Source organism: Arachis ipaensis, chromosome B6 (genome assembly GCF_059453495.1).
Source record: "Arachis ipaensis isolate K30076 ecotype BB chromosome B6, ASM5945349v1, whole genome shotgun sequence".
Taxonomy (NCBI): domain Eukaryota; kingdom Viridiplantae; phylum Streptophyta; class Magnoliopsida; order Fabales; family Fabaceae; genus Arachis; species Arachis ipaensis.
Window position 1 is genome coordinate 97,933,453 of NC_142441.1, and position 27,044 is coordinate 97,960,496.

Here is a 27,044-nt window from a genome sequence, read left to right on the forward strand (position 1 = left end):
GGCACAATTTTGCCCACGCGTACGCGTCAGGGACGCGTACGCGTCAATTTCATTATTAGCACCCCACGCGTGGGCGTGCGCGACGCGCACGCGTCGCATGAAAAATCTAGCCCCCCAAATCAAATAGAGAGTTGTGCCAAAACAATGCTGGAAGCGTGCGTTTAGCACAATTTTGGCCGACACGTATGCGTGCTTCACGCGTACGCGTCATCTTCATTTATCCCGTTTCACGCGTTCGCGTCTATGACGCGTACGCGTCGACGCATTTTTCCCATAACCAAGCCCAGGCGTGATCCACGCGTACGCGTGGATTTGATTCTATAACCTCCCCTGACGCGAGAACCCTAACTCGCGTCGTCCCTTCCCCCCAACGTTCCAATTCTCTCCTTCCCTCCATTGCAGCAACCACCCCTCACCACCATCACCCTTGCGCAGCACCCACCACCGCCGACCGCCGCCATGCCGCTGCCGACACCACCCATCCCTCTCCCTTCTTCCTTTTCCTCTTCTTCTCTGTTTTCTCAACCCACCACTCTTCCTGCCTCCAACCGAACCATCGCAGTCAGCCCGACCGCCGCCGTGCCACTGCCATCTCCGGCCATCACAACCCCTTTCCCCCTTCCTTTCCGATTCTTGTACCACACCCCCCAGGTTTGACTGTTTCCACCCCTGCATTTCAATTTCGTTCCTCTGTTCAATTACATTAATTTGCATATTTAATTTTTGTTCAAATTAGGATAGTTAGAATTGTATGTTCATAGTGGATTTTATGTGGTTAGGTAGCTTGGTTGTGGTTAGTGGATTTAGGTCTGATAACTGCTCTGTTCTTGCTGATTGGAATGGTTAATTCATCTCTGTTTGTGCCAATGCTCTACCCTGTGCTGAATTATTTTTGATGCTATGATTATATTTCATTGTTTGCTTTTGTGCTACACTAGTTTCTTGTTGCTGCTAAGTATTATCTGATTTTGCTGGGATCCTATCTGAAATTGCTTTTGTGCTACATATGGTTTTCGTGTCTTTAATGGTTAATGCATTCATAGGAAATCCAAACTGTTTGCTGGAATTTGGGAAATAGCCAGCTGTTTTGTTTTGTTTTATGATTACTTACTGGTTTTGCACAACTTATGCTGAGATTCGTATAGGCTGTTGATTCTGCTTGAAATTTCTACTGCTTGCATTGTTGCTTCTTCTGTTTATTTACTCCGGGAACGTTCCTTTTAATGCCGGAATGCTGCCCAATTTTTCTGAGAAATGTTTCACTTAACTTCCACTCATAACTTGACTTTAGTTCTTTCAAAATTGCAATTTACTTGGTTTACACCAAAGCCATTTCATGAGTTGCTGGGCTAGTATTTCTATTCCTTTTGGTTCCCGTTCTACTTGAAATGCATTGTTGATGATTTCTATTCTTCTTACTGCTTCTTCCCTTACATGCTTCATCATCAATAATCTGCATTCTTTGCTTGAATGTGAGTTGCGTGTTCTTACACCTTATGATTTTTATTAGCTAGGAACTACAGTACCATGCCACTAATTTTAACTCACCTTTCTAATTCTTAACTTCATTGACTTCCTAACTTTTCTCTTAGTTTTACACTAACTCTTTTCAACCCCTTTCAAGGCATGTTTATTGTTGTTTCTTGACAAACAAGCATTCTGCATTTCATTTAATAGATTCGTGGATTGTGATTTCTGATTGGTTTCTTTGATTCCTACCTTGCTTCCAGTCCAAATTTCTATATCTTTATGACTCACTTCTTGCTTTAGCTTTCATTCCTCTTTTACCTATCCACTGCTTGTTATGCTTGCCCATTAATTGCCTATTTGTTTTCCCGTTTTATTTGTTAATATATATCTTGGAATTTTTGTTTTTTCAGGATGTCTGATCCAAAAGAAAAGGGCAAGGCTAAGGCCAGCACTGGTAAGCGGAAAAGAAGACAGTCCTCTGTCGCTCTGCCTGACATTCTAGGGGATGACTCCTGGCATCAACTAGTTCCTGCTTCTGACCCAGTAAAATTTGCAAACCTCTACTGTGAACTGAAATTTTCGGTCTTTGCAGAAAAGAGGCACCTCTATTTGGAAAGAACTCTCAGAATACCAACTGAATTACAGCAGTACACTACAGAGCAAATCAAACAAAGAGGTTGATTTTTTCTAGAGAGGAATTTGACAGATGTTAATGCATCATGGGTCTGGGAATTCTACTGCAACTATTACAAGACGACCTTGGATGCAGTTCAGCTAAGAAAAAAACAGATCTTGGTTACTGAGGAGGCAAGATAAGATATCCTCCATTTCCAGCCAAAATTAGGCGAAGTAGATGGTTAACAGAAGGCTGAGGAGTCCATGAGGCTTATGAGCTTTGATTGGAATGCTGTGAGGCGCACCATAGCCATTGATTCTGCTGTTCCCTGGGCTATGGGTAAGTCAACGGTAACTCATAAGGGTATCAAGATTATCTATCTTAATAATGAGGCTTAGCTCTGACAACAAATACTGAGCAACTATGTTATGCCGAGCACTCACGAGTCAGAGGTGCCGGCTGCTATGATCGTTCTCATCTGGTGCGTTATGGAAGGCAAGGAACTATACCTTCCACAGTTCATCAGAAAATACATGGCTAGAGTCCATGTCAGAGGCACCCTTCCCTTTTCCTATCTGATTACCCAGATGGCCCGCAGAGCTGAGGTGCCTTGGGAACTTGAGGATGAGAAGCCACCAGTTGCTGAATGCAAAAAGATTATTCCACATGGCAAGTGGTTCGAAGCTTTAGGCCACAGACCAGCTTCTCTTACTGCCTCTACTGACGCGGCCACATCCTCCGCAGCACCCTCAGCGCCTGCTGCACCTCCCGCATCCACCGCACTATCTTCCGCTTCCCAGCCCATCTACCATCTAGTGCACCGCCTCTTTGAGTGCATCGATCGGATGGAGCACCGCACTCAGCGGCGTATTGAGCAGTCTGAGCGTCGCAACAAGTGACGCTATGAGCATCTGAGGCTGATGATGAGGACTGGAAATACTAATATTCCCTCTAAGCCTGACACACCATCGGAGCACTCTGAGGCGGAGGAGGAGGATGAGCAGCAGGAAGAGGCACAAGTGGATGACCAGCAGCATGCACAGCACGTGGAGCCTCAGCTTGAGCAGCCTCCAGAGCCTCAGGTACCTACATAGCCAGATCCCACAGAGGCAGCAGCACCACACCCTTCAGGAGGCGATGAGCCTTCACACTGAGCTTGACTGAGCATCGAGGACGATGCTATGATATAAGTGTGGGGAGGTCGCCATCTCTGGCGGAATTTTGGTGAAGTATTTTAGACCTTTCATCCTATTTCTACTTTATTTTGTATTTTTGCTTTATTTTATTTTATTTTATCTTATTTTCCTTTCAGTACTTACACATTTTCTTTTATTGTACTTTTGTGTATTTTTACTTTGTTACATTTCGCACTTTGAGCTGTATATATCTTAGATATTGAACTTGAATTGCACATTTAGCCTATTAGTTATGATATAGAAAAATATGGATTATTGAGCTTAGTTTACCCTTTTAGCATATGAGAATTTGGTTTGATTGAAAATAGGGAGTAAACTAGAAATTTTTAGTTTTTCATAATCACAACAATCCATTCAGTATATTTATATATAGTTATAAATGTTGGTCAATTGATGATATTTTTAAGGAATATATTTATTTTTAGGAAAGGTATTTAAGATTCACATTGAATTTAAGTACAACCCCTTTCAGTAACTTGCATGATATACATAACTGGAATATGGTTTTGAGCCAAAGAACACACAACCCGTGAGTTTTTGAGCTTAATTGCATGGTTACATTATTTAACCATAATATTTTATTCTTGTGTGTTTCTTCACTATGATTGCAGAATTTACTTTGTTTCATTCTATATGTCCATTGTTTAGTGTATTTACATGCTTACATAGGATTGAGGCCATTATTTGTTATCAGCTCACTTATCCCAAATAGCCTACCCTTTCAATTACCGTTGTTTGTCACTTTGAGCCTTTTTAACCTCCCTTTGTTCTATATTTTACCACATCACTAGCCTTAAGTGGAAAAATAAATTAATTACCCCAAATTGAATCTTTGGTTAGCGTAAGATAGAGATTGTGATACGTGGTTAAGAGGGCATTTTCGTCATCTTAGAGTTAAGGGACAGAATGATAATCTCGTCACATTCAAAGATCTGAATACTAGAAGAATCATACCATGCCAGTCTTGGACATCTAGAAGACCAAGAGTCCGTCTCAAAATAGTGGTGCTGAAAGGGCAACAATTCATAAGGCCCATTGGGCTAAGTCAGGACAGCAAGAAGCCCAATAATGCTTTTCAAATTTAATGGGAGGCATAATTTATTATTAATTTTCGAATTTTTAGGCATTTATTTTGGTTTGTTTCGTTGTTAGAGTTTGTTGGAAGATTTGATTTACTTTTGATTTACTTAGTAGTATTTTTAGGGATTTTAAATTTAAATCAAATCTGATCTAATCTAATAAGATCAAATCTGATTTAAATTAGTTATCATATTTTTAGGATTTTAAAATTCAAATCAAATTTGATCTAATCCAATAAGATCAAATCTGATTTAAATTAGTTATCTTATCTTATCTTTTAGCTAGTTTGTTTGGGGTCTATTCAAACACCTTCTGGTGAGACAATTTACATAACTTTTGATGAATAAATTTTCAGTTGCTTTTAAGCACGTTTTATTGTGTGAGGAGTGAGGTGAGTGATTTGCTTCGCTTGTTGCATGGAGAAGATTGAGTGATTCAATTTTCATCCCTCTGATCTAGGTTGTCAAGGACAAGTTCTTTGAAGGTCTAGTAGGGAGCCCCTTCCGATGACCTAGGTTGCTAAGAACAGGTTTCTTAGAGGTCTAGTAGGAAACCCCTTTATCGATCCTTGTGTTTTATTTTCTTATCATCTGATATCAGTTACAGGTCGTAGGTAAATTCTTATTTATCTACACGCTCCATGGGTCTTGTTTAGTCTTTTTTTTCTCTTTAATTTTCTGTGAATTCACGTTAGAGTCAAACAAAAAAATGAAAAAAAATATGATTGAGTACGAAAGTGATGATGACGGAATCTCATATGTGAAAAAGGGTTTTCGGTTGAAAATCCCTGTATTTAAAGGGAGGAACAACCCTGAAGCTTATTTCGAATGGGAAAGAAAGGTAGAGTCGTTCTTTGCAACTTGCATCCTTTCAGAGGAAAAGAAGGTTCGACTAGTACAAGCCAATTTTTCTGATGATGCCCGTAAATGGTGGACTGAATTAGGAAGATCCAGAAGACGGTACGGAAAGAGTCTAATTTGCAGCTGGGAGAAGATGAAGAAAATCATGAGGAGACAGTTTGTGACATCATCATACCACATGAGGAATCGAGTTGTACTATCATCTTACCACAATGAATTTTTTGGAAGATTTTGTAAGTTGCAACAAGGTTCACAATCAGTGATAGAGTACCACAAGGAGTTTTTATATTTGATGGACAAGGCTAATATCAAAAGGAGTCCTGAGGTTCTTATGGACCGATTTTGGTTTGGATTACGCGAAGAACTTGCAGATAAAGTCCAAGGTTACCGTTACAAGACCCTGGACGATTTGGTCAAATTGGCCATTGATAGGGAGCAGGTGCAACAAATAATAGATCGCCATAACAAGAGGAATTCTTCTATGCCTATCTTTCATTCTTCTTCAAAGCCAGAGATGGAAGAATTTGTTGAGTATGCTGTGGAGAGTGATGTGTCCTTGGAAGAATCAACACTACAGAATTTCTCAACTGGGTCCTTGGGATGTGAGCAATTTAAAAAATATGAGAGAAAAGAAATTGAGAAAGAGATTGAGTGTTTGAGTGAAAGGAATCTATGTTTGATTGAAAGCGAGAGTTTTGAGAGAAAATATGAGAATAGTGAGCGAAAGGAGTCAATGAGTGACAAAGAAACTGATAGCAATAAACACACTTGTGAGAGAGATCTAGAAAGTTCTAGCTTAGACAAGAGTGCATTAGTATCATTGAATTCCATCGAATCCTTAGTTTCTCATACATCTAACCATGAAATTCCTAGTGTTTTTATATCAACTTTCCCAGGCTTTGTAGATTCACTGATCAATTATGGAGGCATTAATATGGATGAAAAGAAAGGAAGACAAATTGCACACTTTGGACAAGATGGTGAACGTATGGTTGGAAAAATTGAACTGGCACACATGAAGGACATAGCCACAATTCAATGGGTAGAGAAGAGTCATCAAACTATGGTATTTAAACCCAGAGATTGGGTTTGGATTCCTTGGAGGGACGAAGAGCATCTCATGCAAGATTCGAGGACGAATCTTTTTGAAGAGGGAGAGAATGATACGTGGTCAAGAGGGCATTTTCGTCATCTTAGAGTTAAGGGACAGAATGGTAATCTCGTCACATTCAAAGATCTGAATACTAGAAGAATCATACCATGCCAGTCTTGGACATCTAGAAGACCAAGAGTCCGTCTCAAAAATAGTGGTGCTAAAAGGACAACAATTCATAAGGCCCATTGGGCTAAGTCAGGACAGTAAGAAGCCCAATAATGCTTTTCAAATTTAATGGGAGGCATAATTTATTATTAATTTTCAAATTTTTAGGCATTTATTTTGGTTTGTTTCGTTGTTAGAGTTTGTTGGAAGATTTGATTTACTTTTGATTTGCTTAGTAGTATTTTTAGGGATTTTAAATTTAAATCAAATCTGATCTAATCTAATAAGATCAAATCTGATTTAAATTAGTTATCATATTTTTAGGACTTTAAAATTCAAATCAAATTTGATCTAATCCAATAAGATCAAATCTGATTTAAATTAGTTATCTTATCTTATCTTTTAGCTAGTTTGTTTGGGATCTATTTAAACACCTTCTGATGAGATAATTTACATAACTTTTGATGAATAAATTTTCAGTTGCTTTTAAGCACGTTTTATTGTGTGAGGAGTGAGGTGAGTGATTTGCTTCGCTTGTTGCATGGAGAAGATTGAGTGATTCAATTTTCATCCCTCTGATCTAGGTTGTCAAGGACAAGTTCTTTGAAGGTCTAGTAGGGAGCCCCTTCCGATGACCTAGGTTGCTAAGAACAGGTTTCTTAGAGGTCTAGTAGGAAACCCCTTTATCTATCCTTGTGTTTTATTTTCTTATCATCTGTATCAATTAAGTGTGAAAAACTGTGGGATCGGAACTTGGGTTGATAAGAAAGTGTGGAATTGATATTAGAAATTTGGGTGCATACTCATGTGAGACCAAAACAATTAAAATACCATGTGCATTGATATGTTATATTTATTTTTACAAAAAAAAAAGAAAGAGAAAAACAAATAAATAAATAAATAAGGGGACAAAATCACCCCAGTGTTAAGTTTAATAAAAGATCAATGCATATGTGACAAAGTTAAAGATAATTTGGTACATGAGTGTGTGATGCAAAAGTGGGAAGTATGGGTAGCTAGGCATGATTTTAAAAGTACATAAAGTATGTGTATGTTAGGTGAGAACTTAGGCTAGTCAAGGATTCAATTCATAGCTCACTTGGCCATACATATATCCTCACCCTTGCCTTAAACCCATTACAACCTTGAAAAGACCTCATGATGTTTACATTTATGCATTAAATATTTGTTGATTGGTTAGATGAAGAACAAAGTCTTAGAAAGCATGATTAGAGGAGATTCGAGTGGTTTAACCCCAAACACTGAGTGATTAGAGTGCATATACAATTCCAGTGAGGGTTCAATAGCTCATTTCCATACATCCATATTTGATCATTACTTGTCTTGCAAGTTTGGGAACTCTTTTGGTTGACTCAACTCAATTGTGAATGTGTTTTAAGGAGATTTAGTCCTTGATTGTGCATATATGATTTCCTTAAAATTTGACTCAATTTGACCACATGTATGCTTATATATAGGTAGATAGTAATTAGAATTGCATGATGCATGTAGGTAGCTTGCATTTAGATAGATTGCATTGCATAAGTTCCACCATTCTGCCTTCACTCTTTTTCAGTTTCTCTTGAGTTGAGCATGAGGACATGCTAATGTTTAAGTGTGGGGAGATTGATAAACCACTATTTTATGGTTTATCTTGTGCTAATTCTAAGTGGTTTTTATCAATTCTTTACTCACTTATTCATATAATTTGCATAGTTTTACAATTCATTCCTAATTCTGTGATACAGTTGAAAATATGTTTACTAGTTCTTTAAACTGTTAATTTTAATTATTCTTTATTTCCACATGATATCGTGATCTGTGTGTTGAGTATTTTCAGGCTTTATAGGGCAGGAATGACTTAGAGGATGGAAAGGAAACATGCAAAAGTGGAAGGAACGTGAAAAATGAAGTTTTGAGAAGCTGGCAGCGATGCACACGCATGGGTGATGCGTACGCGTGCCTAGCGCAGAAGACGAGCGATGCGTATGCGTGACTGACGTGTACGCGTGACAAGGAAATTCGCCAAGTGACGCGCACGCGTGACCTACGCATACGCGTGATATGCACTACGTGCAGAAAGTTGCAGAAAGCGCTGGGGACGATTTCTGGGCTCCTTTTGGTCCAATTCCAAGCCCAAGAACACAGAATAGAGACTGCAGAATGGGGGAATCATTCATTCATTCATCAATTCACAACAATTTAGGTTTTAGATGTAGTTTCTAAAGAGAGAGGCTCTCTCCTCTCTCTAGGTTTTAGGATTTTAGGATTATCTTTACTTAATTTCAGATTTCTACTCTATTTTAATTTAGTTTCTCTTCTATTAATTGTTCTAGTATTCTAGTTTATCTATTTCCTTTGTTGATTACTTTATGTTGCTATTTGGTTTATGAACTCCATGTTAGATTTGATTTCTTTATTTAATGCAATTTGAGGTATTTCATATTTATGATTTTAATTTAGCTTTTTACATTCTTAGCTTTGGTTGAGTAATTGGAGACGCTTGAGTTAGTTGCTGGTTGATTTGGATCCATCTAAGCTAGTTTTTCCTTAGGAGTTGACTAGGACATGAGGAATCAAATTGATTAGTCCACTTGACTTTCCTTTATTTAGTAAGGGTTAACTAAGTGGGAGCAATGGATAATTGATATCACAATTGATAAGGATAGCTAGGATAGGACGTCTGATTCTCATACCTTGCCAAGAGTTTTCTTAATATCAATTTACTCTCTTGCAATTTACTTTTCTTGTTCCTTACTCAAAAACCCCAAAAAAATATACTTTTCCATAACCAATAATAACTACACCTCCCTTCAATTCCTTGAGAGATGACCCGAGGTTTAAATACTTCGGTATATTATTTTTATTGGGTTTGCTTTAGTGACAAACAAGTTTTTGTACGAAAGGAGTATTGTTAGTTTAGAAACTATACTTGCAACGAGAACTTATTTGTGAATTCTTTACTAGCAAAAATCCGTTCGTCAGAGAGCCTCTCTCTAGAATTCTACATCAAAAATCTAAAATTGTGTGAATGAAAGTTAGTCATCCCCCCCCCTTCCTGCTCCACTCTGCAGCCTCTAATCTGTATTTTCAGGCCTGAAACTGGGTCAAAAGCAGCCCAGAAATCACTCCCAGCGAATTTTGTTTAATGCAGCATGTGACGCTCGTCACGCGTACGCGTCAGCCATGTGTATGCGTCGCTGAACTTTTCACTGGCCACACGTAGGTGTCATCCACGCGTGCGTGTTATTTTTCTGCTGCACCAGCCACGCATACACGTCCGTCCACGCGTGCGCGTCACTACCAGATTCTGAAATCCTTAATTTCTTATGTTTCTTCCACTTTTGCATGCTTCCTTTCTATCCTCTAAGCCATTCCTACCCTATAAACTCTGAAACACTTGACAAACATATCACGGCATCGAGTGGTAATAAGAGAGGATTAAAATTAGCAATTTTAAGGGTAAAGAAGCATGTTTTCAATCATAGCACAAAATTAAGAAGGAAACTTAATAACAAGCAATTTTCATGAATAAGTGTGAAAATAATTGACATAATTCACTCAATTCAGTATAAAATAAACCATAAAATAATGGCTAATCAGACACCCTCCGTGTGAACCAATGCCCATTTCTTGAAGGACCACTTGGATGCTGAACCCCCTCTCTATTATAACATGAGTGTCCTACTTTGTGCCTTACTTAAATTTTTGGTGCCCTACTTGGCTGCTGCATGCTGGGTGTCCCGTGAGAAATAAATCGAAATTATATATATATATATATATATATATATATATATATCTTCATCTTTATTTTTATAGTAATACAGATGGAGAGTTCTTATGCTGACGTGGCGTTCATACGTGGAGTTCGGAAATTTATTTATTTAGTTGTCATCATTAAAAATTTTTTAAATTTTATCTATAAATTAATAGATTATTGGTTAGGTTATTACTTTTTAAATTTTAAAATATGCTTTCTTAGGTTGTTAGGTATTTAGTTTTTAATATTGTTGAACTAATTTAAAAAAATTATTTATAAATTAAAAATTATTTGTTTAGATTATTATTTTTAAAATTTTTAAATTGCAGTTACATTTTATTTATAAAATTCATTTTATTGACAATATTACTCTTTTAAAAAAAACAACTAATAATAAGTTTATATTTATTTTATCTGCAGATTTAATCACCAGAAATTTTTTAAACTTTATTTTTAATTTTAAGTTATTTACTTAGGTTATTTTGTTTAGGTTAAGTTATTTGTTTAGGTTATTTTTCTTAAGTTGTTATTTTTTTATTTTTAAATTAAATACATTTTTTTATGTTGTTAATATTTAATTTTTAATATTGTTGAACTAATTTAAAAAGATTATTTATTTAAGTTGTTATTTTTAAAATTTTTAAATTATAGTACATAAGAAAATTGTGGTTATAATTTTTTTAAAAGTTAGAAACTAACCTCATATTTTTAAAGTTTTCATCATTCAAATTAAAAATAAGTATTTTAAGTAGTTGTATTTTAAATTTGTTCACATGTCAAAGTGTTTTAAATAGTTTATATTTTAAAACCGCCAAATTGTTAGAAACTAACTTCATTCTTTTAAATTGTGGTTATAACTTTTTGAAAAGTTAAAAACTAGCTTAATTGGTTTAAATTGTTTTTATCGTAAAGGTTAAATTTCAAAAGCGTTTTAAATGGTTAGTTATAAAATCAAAGTCAATTAGATTTCAGAAAACTCTAATTATGAGTCCACTATAAAAGTAAGGATTAGAGGATTAGAGATACAAAGTATAACAACTCTTTGCTCAACACAATTAATTATTTAAAATTTCTCTATCTTTTTTCAATGGTGTTCATGCTCACAAAATTGTTGAGATCAATCATACCATTGACAATTTGTGTGTACATATACGAGTGATAATGTTATAGACATTACCAAGTTACGAAAATTTTCAATTGTCATACTCAATTGAGATGGTTTGGTCCGATGAGTTTCTTACCAATTTTTTAAATAATATTAAATTTATATTGTTCATATTTTAAATGTGTTTGTTTATCCTTATTTAATTGTTCTTTGATTTTTGTTTATCAATTCTAGGAATAAAAAATACACACCTCAGTTAAGAAGGTTTTTGTGTCTCAATTCGTAAATTTGTTAAGAGAAGAAATATTTTATCAAATAAGATCATTTGGTGTTGCGCTCAATATGGGTAACTTCAAGAATAGACATAATGAGCATGTGGTTAATTTAAACCAACGTATCGATGTACACATACTTTTAGAATGGTCAAGTATCCCACAATATGGATTTAACTTTGTGAGTTTTGACACTCTCAATGATCCTGGATTCGATTACACCTATATAGTTGATAAGTTATAAATTTCTCATATGAATTATTGTTGATACAATTAAATTAGTTATTAATTTTTAATGTGTATTGTACTTATTTAAAAAAATCTAATTCTAATTTTTAATTAAAGTACTATGTTTAAAATTTTAAATTTAAATTTAAAATGTATTTTTTTTTTAATTTTAAGTAAGCAAATGTTACGGCCCAACCCAGCTAGGCGTGAAGACCGACCCGGCCCGAAGACCTACCAATCCGGTTGGGCGAGTCACCGTACCTGATAAACCACTATTTTATGGTTTATCTTGTGCTCAATTGAGTGGTTTTTATCTACTCTTTACCCACTTATTCATACTATTTGCATGGTTTTATATTTGCCCTCCTAATTATGTGCTTTAATTGAAAACATGTTTCTTTGGACTTATCTTTGCTAATATTAATCCTCTCTTATTACCATTAGATGCCTTGATATGTGTGTTAAGTACTTTCAGAGATTACAGGGCAAGAATGGCTCAGAGGATGGAAAGGAAGCATGCAAAAGTGGAAGGAATACAAAAAGTTGAAGGAACTGCAAAGCTGTCAACCTGACCCTCTCACACTCAAACGGCTGTAACTTTAGCTACAAAGGTCCAAACGACGCGGTTCTAGTTGCGTTGGAAAGCTAACGTCTGGGGCTTCAATCTGATATATAATATGCCATATTTGCCCTGATGCTAGGTGATGCAAACGCGTGATCCACGCGGACGCGTCGCAGTGACGAAAAACCAGCATGGCAGATCTCTCCTCCAGCGATTTTTGGGCTGTTTCCAACCCAGTTTGCAGCCCAGAAAACACAGATTAGAGGGTATAAAGTGGGAGAATGCATCCATTTATAATCATACTCTGATAATTCACAAGTTTAGGAGTAGATGTAGTTTTTAGAGAGAGAGGTTCTCTCCTCTCTCTTAGGATTAGCATTTAGGACTTCTCTTAGTCTTAGGAGTGACTCTCAATCCCAAGTTCAATGTTCTTTTATTTCTTTTCTCAATTTTGTTTATGACTCTCTATGTTTAGATTGATTTTCTATTTAATATATTTTGAGATATTTCAGACTTATGATTGCTTTCTATTATTTATATAAATAATTTGAATTTTTCCCTTTTGGCTTGGTTGAGTCATTGGTAACTCTTGAGTTATCAAACTCATTGTTGATTGAAAATTGGAATTTTCAAGAATTAATTCGAGTTCCAATAACTCTAGCCTTTCCCAAGGAAAGACTAGGACCTGAGGAATAAAAATTAATTCATTCACTTAACTTACCTTCATAGTTAGAGGTTAACAAAGTGGGAGAAGAATCCAATTCTCATTACAATTGATAAGAATAACCAGGATAGGACTTCCAGTTCTCATACCTTGCCAAGAATTTATTTTATAGTTATTTATTTATTTTATTCTTCTTATGCAACATACTGCTCCCTTAGTTTCTAAAACCCCTAATTTACAAACTCATAACCAATAACAAGAACATACTTCCCTGCAATTCCTTGAGAAGACGACCCGAGGTTTAAATACTCGGTTATCAATTTTAAAAGGGGTTTGTTACTTGTGACAACCAAAACGTTTGTATGAAAGGACTTTTGAAGGTTTAGAAACTATACTTACAACGAGAATTTATCCGCAAATTTCTAGACCACGCAAAAGTTCTCTCATCAAAATGGCGCCGTTGCCGGGGAATTGCAAACATGTGCCTTATTATTGGTTATTGTAAATATTTTATTTTTGTTTGTTTATTTATTTTTATTTTTGTTTTTTCTTAAGTTAAGAGGTTATTGGTTTTTATTTTAAAATTTTTATTTTATCTTATCTTATTTCAAAAATCAAATTTCAAAATTCAAATTTAAAATTTTTCAAAATTCAAATTTAAAATTTTTCAAATTTCAAATTTCAAAAATTCAAAATTCAAAAATTTAAAATTCAAAATTTCAAAATTTAATTTTCAAATTCAAAATTTAAATAACCTTTTAATTTAAATTTGTTTTTATTTTTGTTTTTAATTTTTATTTGCTACTATGAACTCTCACCCCTTTGGCTATGAGTCTGGTTACAATTATATTGCAGGAAGAAGAAATTACAATGAGAACAAGCATCAAGGTTGGAACAATCAAAGATGGGAGGAGCCACAAGGATTTGATCAACCCTTATGGTAACAACCACCTCCAATGGACTATTAACAACCACCACCATATGCCTATGAACCCTTTCCTCAACATGACTTTGGACCACCATACTCACAAGCCCCTTTCCACCATTCACCTCCATATGACCCTAACCCACATCCACCATACCAACCACCTTATGAGCCAAATGAACCATACACAGAACCACCACCTCAATATTCACCATCTCCATATCATTATCAAGATGAACCACCTTCCTATTATGAACCCTCTCTCCCAACCAATGAATCCTCATATCCACCCCAACCTCCAATGGATGACAGACTTCGTGTTATTCTTCAAAGGCAAGAAAAGATGAATAAGAGTGTGCTAATTTTCGCGGCCACCTTAGGCGAGTTAGTAAATATAATAGCTTCCCAATATCTGAGCACTCAAAGAACTCCCATGGCTACCTGTGGAGAATCAAAAGAAGAGCAAAGCATGAAGGAGACACTAGAAACTTCGGTGGACAATGAGGAACATGGCTTTGTATTGGAACAAGTGGAGGAAGCCATAATAATTGCAGAGGAAGAAGTGGTTGAAGAATTGGGAGATGCTGAACTTCCATGGGAAAGTCAAGACATAGAACCTCCTTCCAAGAAGGTTGCATTTGATGTTAAGGAGGGTGTACAACCTCCAAGGCAGATCATGGTTGAAGACTTTGAAGAGGTTGATCAAGAGATGGAGATTAAAGAAGAAGAAGCTTGCAAAGAGGTGGAAGTTGTCAAAGAGCACAAGGGAGTGGAGCTTGGAATCACCATGCCAAAGTTATTGGAGACCCCTCCCCCTAAGTTGCCATCATCCTTCACGACATTCAAGTGGGTAAAATTCATATCCCTTAGCTTTCTAATCCCACTTGAATATGGGCTACTGGAGACGGATGGTCAACTTAGAGCTCTTTGTGGCATTAAGAGTAAGAGGAAGATGGTCAGTGGTAAGAATTATCCTGCAAAGTTCATTATGGTTGGAAGCTTTAAGTTTAAACGCAAAGGTTGGTATAAAGCTCAACTGAATGGGTCTAGGAAGCTGTTTGGATGTCTCAGTGAGAATTCCGACTGTTCACCACCCAAGTGGAAAAATGATGATCAACAAGAAGATGGGTGCAAAGGCAAGGTCTGGGACCCCGGAATTCAATCTAGAAATCAGCACTCTTGGGGCCTTGTCACTTGCTTTAACTTACTTAAGGGCTTTACATGCCTAGTTTGGGACCCCGGAGGTCACTGGACGTACAAACACTGGTGGAGATTCCTGGATGAATACAAGCATAAGCCACCATAACAGGGAGCTCACCAAATGTCCAACTTAAGGACTCTAACTAAAAGTGCTAGGTGGGAGACAACCCACCATGGTATGATCGTTCCTTTTTCATTTTTATTTAGTTTTATTTGTTTTCGAGTTTTATTTTATTTTATTATATTGAACCTGGAGTTTTGCATCACATTCATATTAACACTGCATTCTGCATTTTTTCAGATGAAAAAAAAAAACGCACGCGATGCGGCAGCGTCGCTGATGCGTCCGCGTCACTAGTGCGTTGGAAAGAAAAGAATTGAATAGAGAGTCATGCAAGAGCGTGGCTGGAGGCGCGCCTTTAGCATAATTTGACCCCACACGACTGCGTCGCTGACTGGTATGCGAAATTGTAACTCAGGTAGTGAATTATTGATCGAAATTGACTCCCTAGCGATGGCACCAAAAACGGATGCACAGAACCATGGTCTAAACATATCTTCACAACTTCGCATAACTAACCAGCAAGTGCACTAGGTCGTCCAAGTAATACCTTACATGAGTAAGGGTCGAATCCCACGGAGATTGTTGGTAAGAAGCAAGCTATGGTCACCTTGTAAATCTCAGTCAGGCGGATATAAAATAGTTATGTAGTTTTCGAAATTTAGTAATAAAAGAAGGATAGAAATACTTATGTAAATCATTGGTGAGAATTTCAGATAAGCGTGTGGAGATGCATTCGTTCCTCTGAACCTCCGCTTTCCTGCTGTCTTCATCCAATCAGTCTTACTCCTTTCTATGGCTGGCTTTATGTAAGGATGTCACCGGTGCCAATGGCTACTTTCAATCCTCTCGGGAAAATGGTCCAAATGCTCTGTCACAGCACGACTAATCGTCTGGAGGCATCACCCTTGTCGATGGATGCATCCTATTCCTCTCTGTGAAAATGGTCCGATGCGCTGTCACTGCATGGCTAATCATCTTGGAGGTTCTCGATCATACTGGAATAGGATTTACTATCCTTTTGCGTCTGTCACTACGCCCAGCACTCGCGAGTTTGGAGTTCGTCACAGTCATTCAATCCCAGAGTCCTACTCAGAATACCACGGACAAGGTTTAGACTTTCCGGACTCTCATGAATGCCGCCATTAATCTAGCTTATACCACGAAGATTCTGATTAAGAGATCTAAGAGATACTCATTCAATCTAATGTAGAACGGAAGTGGTTGTCAGGCACGCGTTCATAGGGAATGATGATGATTGTCACGTTCATCACATTCAGGTTGAAGTGCAAATGAATATCTTAGAAGCGGAATAAGTTGAATTGAATAGAAAAACAGTAGTACTTTGTATTAATTCATGAGGAACAGCAGAGCTCCACACCTTAATCTATGGAGTGTAGAAACTCTACCGTTGAAAATACATAAGTGAATAGAGGGTAAGCATGGCCGAATGGCCAGCCTCTCATGGAGGTCTAGAGATCTAAAAATGATCAAAAGATGTTTAATACAATAGTAAAAAGTTCTATTTATAATAAACTAGCTACTAGGGTTTACAGAAGTAAGTAATTGATGCATAAATCCACTTCCGGGGCCCACTTGGTGTGTGCTTGGGCTGAGCTTGAAGTCTACACATGGAGAGGTCATTCTTGGAGTTGAACGCCACCTTTTGTGCCATTTTGGGCGTTGAACTCCACTTTGCAACTTGTTTCTGGTGCTGGATGCCAGAATTAGGCAGAGATCTGGCGTTGAACGCCAGTTTGCATCATCTAAACTTGAACAAAGTATGGACTATTATATATTTCTGGAAATCCCTGGATGTCTACTTTCCAACGCAATTGGAATCGCGCCATTTTGAGTTCTATAGCTCCAGAAAATCCACTTTGAGTGCAGGGAGGTCAGAATCCAACAGCATCAGCAGTCCTTCTTCAACCTCTGAATCTGATTTTTGCTCAAGTCCCTCAATTTCAGCCAAAAAATATCTGAAATTACAGAAACACACATAAACTCATAGTAAAGTCCAGAAATGTGAATTTAACATAAAAACTAATGAAAACATCCCTTAAAGTAACTAGATTCTACTAAAAACAAACTAAAAACAGTGCCAAAAAGCGTATAAATTATCCGCTCATCACAACACCAAACTTAAATTGTTGCTTGTCCCCAAGCAACTGAAAATCAAATAGGATAAAAAGAAGAGAATATACTATAAATTCCAAACTACCAATGAAACATAGCTCCAATTAAATGAGCGGGACTTATAACTTTTTGCCTCTTGAATAGTTTTGGCATCTCACTTTATCCATTGAAGTTCAGAATGATTGGCATCTATAGGAACTCAGAGTTCAGATAGTGTTATTGATTCTCCTAGTTCAGTATGATGATTCTTGAACACAGCTATTTTATGAGTCTTGGCCGTGGCCCTAAGCACTTTGTTTTCCAGTATTACCACCGGATACATAAATGCCACAGACACATAATTGGGTGAACCTTTTCAGATTGTGACTCAGCTTTGCTAAAGTCCCCAATTAGAGGTGTCCAGGGTTCTTAAGCACACTCTTTTTTTGCTTTGGACCTTGACTTTAACCGCTCAGTCTCAAGTTTTCACTTGACACCTTCACGCCACAAGCACATGGTTAGGGACAGCTTGGTTTAGCCGCTTAGGCCAGGATTTTATTCCTTTAGGCCCTCCTATCCACTGATGCTCAAAGCCTTGGGATCTTTACCCTTGCCTTTTGGTTTTAAGGGTTATTGGCTTTTTGCTCTTGCCTCTTAGTTTTAAGAGCTTTTGGCTTTTTCTGCTTGCTTTTTCTTTTTCTTTCTATTTTTTTTTGCCTATTTTTTTTTCTGCAAGCTTTGTTCTTTGCTGCTTTTTCTTGCTTCAAGAATCATTTTTATGATTTTTTAGATTATCAAATAACATGTTTCCTAGTCATCATTATTTCAAGAGCCAACATATTTAACATTCTTAAACAACAACTTCAAAAGACATATGCACTGTTCAAGCATTCATTCAGAAAACAAGAAGCATTGTCACCACATCAATATAATTAAACTAAGTTCAAGGATAAATTTGAAACTCATGTACTTCTTGTTCTTTTGAATTAAAACATTTTTCATTTAAGAGAGGTGATGGATTCATAGGACATTCATAACTTTAAGACAAAGTTACTAACTACTAATGATCATGTAATAAAGACACAAACATAGATAAGCATTTAACATAGAAAATGAAAAACAGAGGAAATAAGAACAAGGAATGAATCCACCTTAGTGATGGTGGCGTTTCCTTCTTGAGGAACCAATGATGTCATTGAGCTCTTCTATGTCTCTTCCTTGTCTTTGTTGCTCCTCCCTCATTGCTTTTTGATCTTCTCTTATTTCATGAAGGATGATGGAGTGCTCTTGATGTTCCACCCTTAATTGTCCCATGTTGGAACTTAATTCTCCTAGGGAGGTATTGATTTGCTCCCAATAGTTTTGTGGAGAAAAATGCATTTGAGGCATCTCCGGGATCTCATGGTGATGAGCTTCCTACGCCTCTTGAGCTCCATGAATGGGCTCTCTTGCTTGCTCCATTTTTTTCTTAGTGATGGGCTTCTCTTCCTCAATGTGAATGTCTCCTTCTATGGAAGCTCCAGCTGAGTAACATAGATGGCAGATAAGATGAGGAAAAGCTAGCCTTGCCCCAGGAGAGGGCTTTTCGGCTATTTTGTAGAGTTCAAGGGAGATGACTTCATGAACCTCTACTTCTTCTCCAATCATGATGGCATGGATCATGATGGCCCGATCCACAGTAACTTCAGATCAGTTGCTAGTGGGGATGATGGAGCGTTGGATGAACTCCAACCATCCTCTAGCCACCGGCTTGAGATCCAATCTTCTTAGTTGAACCGGCTTGCCTTTGGAGTCAATCTTCCATTGAGCTCCTTCCACACATATGTCCATGAGGACTTAGTCCAACCTTTGATTAAAGTTGACCCTTCTAGTGTAGGGGCGTTCATCTCCTTGCATCATAGGCAAGTTAAACGCCAACCTCACATTCTCTGGGCTAAAATCTAAGTATTTCCCCCGAACCATTGTAACATAATTCTTTGGATTCAGGTTCTTACTTTGATCATGGTTCCTAGTGATCCATGCATTGGCATAGAACTCTTGAACCATTAGGATGCCGACTTGTTGGATGGGGTTTGTTAGAACTTCCCAACCTCTTCTTTGGATTTCATGTCGGATCTCCGGATACTCATTTCTCTTGAGTTTGAAAGGGACCTCGGGGATCTCCTTCTTCTTGGCCACAACATCATAGAAGTGGTCTTGATAAGCTTTGGAGATGAATCTTTCCATCTCCCATGACTCGAAGGTGGAAGCTTTTGTCTTCCCTTTTCCTTTTCTAGAGGATTCTCCGGTCTTAGGTGTCATCAATGGTAATGAAAAAACAAAAAGCTTATGCTTTTACCACACCAAACTTAGAATTTTTGCTCGCCCTCAAGCAAGAGAAGAAAGAATAGATGAAGAAGAAGAAGAAAATGGAGGAGAGGGAGAAGGGGTTGTGTTTCGGCCAAGAAGAGAAGAGAGGGTTGTGTTGTGTGAAAATGAAGAAGAATGGAGGGCTTTATATAGTGGGGGGAGAGGGTGTTAGGTTCGGCCATTTAGGGTGGGTTGGGTGGGAAATTGATTTTGAATTTTGAAGGTTGGTGGAGTGTATGAGGTAGGTTTATGGGGAAGAGTGGATGGATGTGAGTGGTGAAGTGGTGATAGGGAAGAGAGATTGAGGTGATTGGTGAAGAGTTTTGGGGAAGAGTGTTTATGGGATTATGTGAAAGAGGGGTGAGAAAAAGTGAGTGGAGGTAGGTGGGGATCCTGTGGGATCCACAGATCCTGAGGTGATCAAGGGTTTACAACCTTGCACCAAATTAGGCATGTAAAATGCCCTTGCACACAACTCTGGGCGTTCAGCGCCAGGTTGGTGCCCATTTTGGCCGTTCAACGCCTATTTGTTGCCCATTTCTGGCGTTGAACGCCAGAACCATGCTTGTTCTGGGCGTTCAGCACCAGCTCTTCTCCAGGGTGCAATTCTGGCATTCAGCGCCCAGATGCTGCCCATTTTGGGCGTTCAACGCCCAGATACTGCCCATTTTGGGCGTTCAGCGCCCAGATACTGCCCATTTTAGGCGTTCAGCGCCAGAACCATGCTCTGTTCTGGCGTTGAACGCCAGACAGGTGCTTCCTCCTGGGTGTGATTTTTCTTCCACTGTTTTTTTATTCCATTTTCAATTTTTATATTTATTTTGTGACTCCACATGATCATGAACCTAAGAAAACATGAAAAACAAAAATAAAATTAGATAAATAAACATTGGGTTGCCTCCCAACAAGCGCTTCTTTAATGTCAATAGCTGGACAGTGGGCTCTCGTGGAGCCTCACAGATGTACAGAGCTTTGTTGAGACCTCCCAACACCAAACTTAGAGTTTGGATATGGGAGTTCAACACCAAACTTAGAGTTTGGTTGTGGCCTCCCAACACCAAACTTAGAGTTTGACTGTGCGGGCTTTGTTTGACTCTGATTTGAGAGAAGCTTTTTATGCTTCATCTCTATGGATGCAGAGAGAGATCCTTGAGTTGTAAACACAAGGTTGTCCTCATTTATTTGAAGGATCAATTCTCCTATGTCCACATCAATCACAGCTCTTGCTGTGGCTAGGAAAGGTCTTCCAAGGATGATGAATTCATCCTCATCCTTCCCAGTATCTAGGACTATGAAGTCAGCAGGGATGTAAAGGCCTTCAACCTTTACTAACACGTCCTCTACTTGTCCATAAGCCTGTTTTCTTGAATTGTCTGCCATCTCTAATGAGATTTTAGCAGCTTGCACCCCATAGATTCCCAGTTTCTCTATTACAGAGAGGGGCATGAGGTTTATCCCTGAACCAAGGTCACACAGAGCCTTAAAGATCATGGTGCCTATGGTACAAGGTATTAAGAACTTTCCAGGATCCTGTTTCTTCTGAGGCAATGTCAGTTGATCCAGATCACTTAGTTCATTGGTGAACAAGGGAGGTTCATCTTCCCAAGTTTATATGCCAAATAATTTGGCATTCAGCTTCATGATTGCACCAAGGAACTTGGCAGCTTGCTCTTCAGTAACATCCTCATTCTCTTCAGAAGAGGAATACTCATCAGAGCTCATGAATGGCATAAGGAGGTTCAATGGAATCTCTATGGTCTCTAGATGAGTCTCAGATTCCTTTGGTTCCTCAGAGGGAAACTCCTTATTGATCACTGGACGTCCCAGGAGGTCTTCCTCCTTGGGATTCACGTCCTCTCCTTCCTTCACAGGTTCGGCCATGGTGATTAATTCAATGGCCTTGCACTCTCCTTTTGGATTTTCTTCTGTATTGCTTGGGAGAGTACTAGGAGGGATTTCAGTGATCCTTTTACTCAGCTGGCCTACTTGTGCTTCTAAATTTCTAATGGAGGACCTTGTTTCATTCATGAAACTTACAGTGGCCTTGGATAGATCAGAGACTAAGTTTGCTAAATTAGAGGTATTTTGTTCAGAGTTCTCTGTCTGTTGCTGAGTGGATGATGAAAAAGGCTTGCTATTGCTAAACCTGTATCTTCCACCATTATTAAAGCCTTGTTGAGGCTTTTGTTGATCCTTCCATGAGAGATTTGGATGATTTCTCCATGATGGATTATAGGTGTTTCCATAAGGTTCACTTAAGTAATTCACCTCTGTTATTGCAGGGTTCTCAGGATCATAAGCTTCTTCTTCAGAAGATACCTCTTGAGTACTGTTGGATGCAGCTTGCATTCCATTCAGACTCTGAGAAATCATATTGACTTGCTGAGTCAATATTTTGTTCTGAGCCAATATAGCATTCAGAGTATCAATTTCAAGAACTCCCTTCTTCATAGGCGTCTCTTTATTCACAGGATTCCTCTCAGAAGTGTACATGAACTGGTTATTAGCAACCATGTCAATGAGTTCTTGAGCTTCTGCAGGCGTTTTCTTTAGGTGAATGGATCCACCTGCAGAAGTATCCAATGACATCTTTGATAGCTCAGATAAACCATCATAGAATATATCCAGGATGGTCCATTCTGAAAGCATGTCAGAGGGACACTTTTTGGTCAGCTGCTTGTATCTTTCCCAAGCTTCATAGAGAGATTCACCTTCTTTCTGTCTGAAGGTTTGAACATCCACTCTAAGCTTGCTCAGCTTTTGAGGAGGAAAGAACTTGGCTAAGAAAGCCGTGACCAGCTTGTCCCAAGAGTTCAGGCTATCTCTGGGTTGAGAATCCAACCACACTCTAGCTCTGTCTCTTACAGCAAAAGGGAAAAGCATGAGCCTGTAGACTTCAGGATCTACTCCATTAGTCTTAACAGTATCATATATCTGCAAGAATTCAGTTAAGAACTGAAAAAGATCTTCAGATGGAAGTCCATGAAACTTGCAGTTTTGCTGCATCAGAGAAACTAGCTGAGGTTTTAGCTCAAAGTTGTTTGCTCCAATGGCAGGAATGGAGATGCTTCTTCCATGTAAATTGGAATTAGGTGCAGTAAAGTCACCAAGCATTCTCCTTGCATTATTGTTGTTGGGTTCGGCTGCCATCTCCTTTACTTATTCGAAATTTTCAATAAGGTTGTCTCTGGATTGTTGTAATTTAGCTTCTCTTAGTTTCCTCTTCAGAGTCCTTTCAGGTTCTGGATTAGCTTCAACAAGAATGCCTTTTTCTTTGTCCCTACTCATAAGAAAGAGAAGAGAAAAAGAAAAGAAGAGGAATCCTCTATGTCACAGTAAAGAGGTTCCTTATTGTTAGTAGAAGAAGAAAAGAAGAAAAAAAAATTCGAACACAGATAGAAGAGGGGGTTCGAATTTGGTGAGTGATGTGAGGAAGAGATGTTAGTAGATGAATAAATAAATAGAATAAGATGAGAGAGGGAGAGGATTTTCGAAAATAATTTTTGAAAAAGGTTAGTAATTTTTTGAAAAGTTTAAAATCAAAAGTTAAAATAATTAATTAATTAAAAAGAATTTTTGAAAAAGAGGGAGATATTTTCGAAAATTAGAGAGAGAAAGTTAGTTAGGTGATTTTGAAAAAGATAAGAAACAAACAAAAAGTTAGTTAGTTAGTTGAAACAAATTTTGAAAATCAATTTTGAAAAGATAAGAAGATAAGAAGTTAGAAAAGATATTTTAAAATCAAATTTTGAAAAAGATAAGATAAGAAGATATTTTTGAAGAGATATGATTGAAATTAGTTTTGAAAAAGATTTGATTTTAAAAATCACAATTAATGACTTGATTCACAAGAAATCACAAGATATGATTCTAGAACTCAAAGTTTGAATCTTTCTTAACAAGTAAGTAACAAACTTGAAATTTTTGAATCAAAACATTAATTGATGATGTTATTTTCGAAAATTATGATATAAAATTAAGAAAAAGATTTTTGAAATCGAAGATAACTAAGAAAAATGAAAAAGATTTGATTTTTGAAAAAGATTTTGAAAAAGAGAGGATTTTTAAATTGAAAATTTGATTTGACTCATAAGAAACAACTAGATTTTAAAAAGTTTTGAAAAAGTCAAATCTAATTTTTGAAATTTTGAGAGAGAAAAAGGGAAAGATATATTTTTTTTATTTTTGAATTTTTAATGATGAGAGGGAAAAATACTAAAATGATGCAATGCATGAAATTTTTAGATCAAAACAATGAATGCATGCAAGAATGCTATGAATGTCAAGATGAACACCAAGAACACTTTGAATGTCATGATGAACATCAAGACTTATTTTTGAAAATTTTTATATGCAAAGAAAACATGCAAGACACCAAACTTAAAAATCTTTCATGTTTAGACTCTATGAATGCAAGAATGCATATGAAAAACAAGAAAAGACACAAAACATGAAAACATCAAGATCAAACAAGAAGACTTACCAAGAACAACTTGAAGATCATGAAGAACACTATGAATGCATGAATTTTTCGAAAAATGCAAGATGAATATGCAATTGACACCAAACTTAAAAATTGACTCAAGACTCAAACAAGAAACATGAAATATTTTTTATTTTTATGATTTTCTAATTTTTTTGTATTTTTTCGAAAATTATTGTGAAAAATAAAAATAAGGATTCCAAAATTTTTAATATGAATTCCAGGAATTTTATGCTTTTTAGTCTAAAGCTCCAATCAAAAGGTCAAGCATGGCTTAATAGCCAGCCAAGCTTTAGTAAAAATATGAGTGTAATTCATTTAATTTTAAGCCAAAACCTCAGTCCAAAAGAATTTAGACATGGCTTTACAGCCAGCCAGGCTTTAGCATCCTTCATGAAACACTAGAATTCATTCTTAAAAATTCTGAAGAAAAATATATTTTTGAAAATATATTTATTTTAAATTTTTTTTTCGAAAAATTTTTGAAAACTTTTTGAAAAGAAAACAAAAAGAAAGTTACCCAATCTGAGCAACAAGATGAACCGTCAGTTGTCCAAACTCGAACAATCCCCGGCAACGGCGCCAAAAACTTGGTATGCGAAATTGTTACTCAGGTTGTGAATTATTGATCGAAATTGATTCCCTGGCGATGGCACCAAAAATGGATGCACAGAACCATGGTCTAAACATATCTTCACAACTTCGCATAACTAACCAGCAAGTGCACTAGGTCGTCCAAGTAATACCTTACGTGAGTAAGGCTCGAATCCCACGGAGATTGTTGGTAAGAAGCAAGCTATGGTCACCTTGTAAATCTCAGTCAGGTGGATATAAAATAGTTATGTAGTTTTCGAAATTTAGTAATAAAAGAAGGATAGAAATACTTATGTAAATCATTGGTGAGAATTTCAGATAAGCGTGTGGAGATGCATTCGTTCCTCTGAACCTCCGCTTTCCTGCTGTCTTCATCCAATCAGTCTTACTCCTTTCTATGGCTGGCTTTATGTAAGGATGTCACCGGTGCCAATGGCTACTTTCAATCCTCTTGGGAAAATGGTCCAAATGCTCTATCACAGCACGACTAATCGTCTGGAGGCATCACCCTTGTCGATGGTTGCATTCTATTCCTCTCTGTGAAAATGGTCCGATGCGCTGTCATTGCATGGCTAATCATCTTGGAGGTTCTCGATCATACTGGAATAGGATTTACTATCCTTTTGCGTCTGTCACTACGCCCAGCACTCGCGAGTTTGGAGTTTGTCACAGTCATTCAATCCCAGAGTCCTACTCGGAATAACACGGACAAGATTTGGACTTTCTGGACTTTCATGAATGACGCCATCAATCTAGCTTATACCACGAAGATTCTGATTAAGAGATCTATGAGATACTCATTCAATCTAATGTAGAACGGAAGTGGTTGTCAGGCACGCGTTCATAGGGAATGATGATGATTGTCACGTTCATCACATTCAGGTTGAAGTGCAAATGAATATCTTAGAAGCGGAATAAGTTGAATTGAATAGAAAAACAGTAGTACTTTGCATTAATTCATGAGGAACAGCAGAGCTCCACACCTTAATCTATGGAGTGTAGAAACTCTACCGTTGAAAATACATAAGTGAATAGAGGGTAAGCATGGCCGAATGGCCAGCCTCCCATGGAGGTCTAGAGATCTAAAAATGATCAAAAGATGTTTAATACAATAGTAAAAAGTTCTATTTATAATAAACTAGCTACTAGGGTTTACAGAAGTAAGTAATTGATGCATAAATCCACTTCCAGGGCCCACTTGGTGTGTGCTTGGGCGGAGCTTGAAGTCTACACGTGGAGAGGTCATTCTTGGAGTTGAACGCCACCTTTTGTGCCATTTTGGGCGTTGAACTCCACTTTGCAACTTGTTTCTGGCGCTGGACGCCAGAATTGGGCAGAGAGCTGGCGTTGAACGCCAGTTTGCGTTGTCTAAACTTGGGCAAAGTATGGACTATTATATATTTCTGGAGAGCCCTGGATGTCTACTTTCCAACGCAATTGGAAGCGCGCCATTTTGAGTTCTATAGCTCCAGAAAATCCACTTTGAGTGCAGGGAGGTCAGAATCCAACAGCATCAGCAGTCCTTCTTCAACCTCTGAATCTGATTTTTGCTCAAGTCCCTCAATTTCAGCCAGAAAATACCTGAAATTATAGAAAAACACACAAACTCATAGTAAAGTCCAGAAATGTGAATTTAACATAAAAACTAATGAAAACATCCCTAAAAGTAACTAGATTCTACTAAAAACATACTAAAAACAGTGCCAAAAAGCGTATAAATTATCCGCTCATCACTGACGCGACCGCGTCATTCGCGAAATAGCCTCCCCACGTGTCCGCGTCACCCACGCGACCGCGTGGCCCTGTAAATCGACGTAAAAAGGTGTATGGCCGAAAGTTGAGCTGGAATTGGGCTGGACTCGTGCTGGAAGCCCAAGCCCTACCACGCGACCGCATGCTCCACGCGGTTGCGTCATTTTAAGAAAATGGCCATTGACGCGTTCGCGCCAACCACGCGACTGCGTCACCCAAAAATTTGGCAAAAAGTGTTTCGAACAGAGAGTTGTGCGAACGCGAGGCTGCACTCGCGCCAATCGCACAAATCAGGCCATGCGATCGCGTGACCCATGCGTCCGCGTCACCTGACCTTATCGCGCACCACGCGACCGCGTCACCCACGCGTCCGCGTCGCCTGCGCCGCACAACTTATCCAGATAAGCGCCAATTATCTTATCTTTTCTTTTCTAATCCTAATTTCTTCTATCTTTTCTTCTTTCTTCTTCCTTTTCTTACTTTCTTCTTCT